Source organism: Micromys minutus (genome assembly GCF_963924665.1).
Source record: "Micromys minutus genome assembly, chromosome: 16".
In the NCBI taxonomy this organism is placed as follows: domain Eukaryota; kingdom Metazoa; phylum Chordata; class Mammalia; order Rodentia; family Muridae; genus Micromys; species Micromys minutus.
In genome coordinates, this window is record NC_137985.1 from 16,561,000 (window position 1) to 16,562,750 (window position 1,751).

The window sequence follows — 1,751 nt, forward strand, 5'->3', positions numbered from 1 at the left end:
TGTATTAGCTGCTTCTCTCCACGTCTCCTTTAAAGAAATCACTAGCTTTCTCCCCTGAAAGGCCTCAAGCATGCCAAGTAGGTACTCTAAAAAAGTCACATCTCTAACCTCTGATTTTCTTTGAGAATAAAAACAAGATACATTTTTTGTTCTTACCATTTGCATCCCACTGGATATGTTACCCCTCAGAAATCCGGTCTGGAATGCTGAACACTGGGTTCCGAGCTGTATTTTCCATTCTGAGGTAAAACAAACAAATAAACAAACAAAAAAACGAATGTAAGATCTGGAAAAAGAAGTGATTATTTTTTAAATGGAGCTAGAAATTATTGCTTATTTATTTTGATTTTGAATTTAAGAAGGGAGAGATGAGGATTTTTTCCTGTTCTGTCTCCGAGACTAAGCAGCCTCACCTTGAACTCACTGCCTGGCCCACACTGCACTGACTCCACACCCACCACGCCTCCTCATTAGAAGGGTTTCAGGAATGAGCCATCACGCAAGGCAAAGACAAGGACACTGGATCCAACTTTTAGATCATATCAAAACTGATGGTAAACAGTAATTACCAGGGAAATACTGTAGAAAATTTCTAGGAAAAGAAGAGTATCTCTCAAAGCAATAAATTTAAAGAAAGGTTTGATTAGAAGTAAACTAAAAGAATATTGAAAGTTGAAGATTTTTTTTTTCTCAGCTCAGAGTTCTGAGACAATTTTTGTTTATTTTATTTATTTATTTATTTTTAGATACTATGTGCTTTTAATAGCTTAGCACTGGCAACACTTCATAATCAAGAGTAAGCTAACAGGCTAGGATTTAAAAATGTAGACTTTAATAAGTGTCCAGGACAGCTTGTGAGGAAGCTGACCAAGATATACAACATAGGAGATACATGTGACCACCTGGAGTTCCTATACTTCATTCTGCTTACAGAATATTTATTAAGGTTGCTTAATATATGACTTTTCACTTGACATTGTGGAAATCCTTTATTGTAAAGCTAATCCTTCTGTCTGGTGACAAGCAGCAGCCACAATGATCACTCTGGACCCCCAGGCTGGATAAATTCCATTCCCTCTTGAGACATAGGTTTCCTCCTGCACTTTTGAAGTAATGATCTTATTTCTGCAGTGTCTGGTGGCCCCTGATGCATCAGTAAATCTGGGGACATACTTCCTTTAGAATGCTGTGAAATTACGGAGTTGAGGGTGTGAAGCAGAACCCAAAGCTCCTGAGGCACTGAGTTTAGGTCTGTCTCTTCTGTTAGGGAACTTTATTAATGGAGCATGTGGCTTCACTTCCTGAACAACCCTGGTGGCAAGCCATCTTGCTGCCCATCATGACCCCCAAGCAGGGGCTGACAGATTTTATTTTGAAGAGCTTCATTACAGGAGCTGGGATGGTTCCACGGGTAAAGTACTTATGGTACAAGTGTGAGGACCTGAGTTCAGATCCCCAGAACTCACATAAGGCTGGCATGATAGCGTGTGTCTGTGAGTCCAGTACAGCTATGACAAGACACTGAGACAGATAAATGCCCTGAAGCTTTTGGGCCTGGCACATATGGTAATAAAGAAAACACTGTCAGACAAAGCAGATGGTGAGGACTGACTCCAACACACGCACTACAGTGGCACATGCATGCTCCCACATATACACCATACACACATATACATACATCATACACACATATACATACATCATACACACATATACATACATCATACATATACATGCATCATACACACATA

At 39.8% G+C, this 1,751-nt stretch overlaps 1 pseudogene across 1 annotated transcript; it reads right to left on the reverse strand.

Moving 5' to 3' along the window:
- Positions 1–1,039: 1,039 nt before the first annotated feature.
- LOC308431347 (alpha-ketoglutarate dehydrogenase component 4-like) lies at positions 1,040–1,341 on the reverse strand (annotated as a pseudogene). The gene has a single exon. The product of its transcript is annotated as an alpha-ketoglutarate dehydrogenase component 4-like (transcript).
- Between the last annotated feature and the right edge of the window lie 410 nt (positions 1,342–1,751).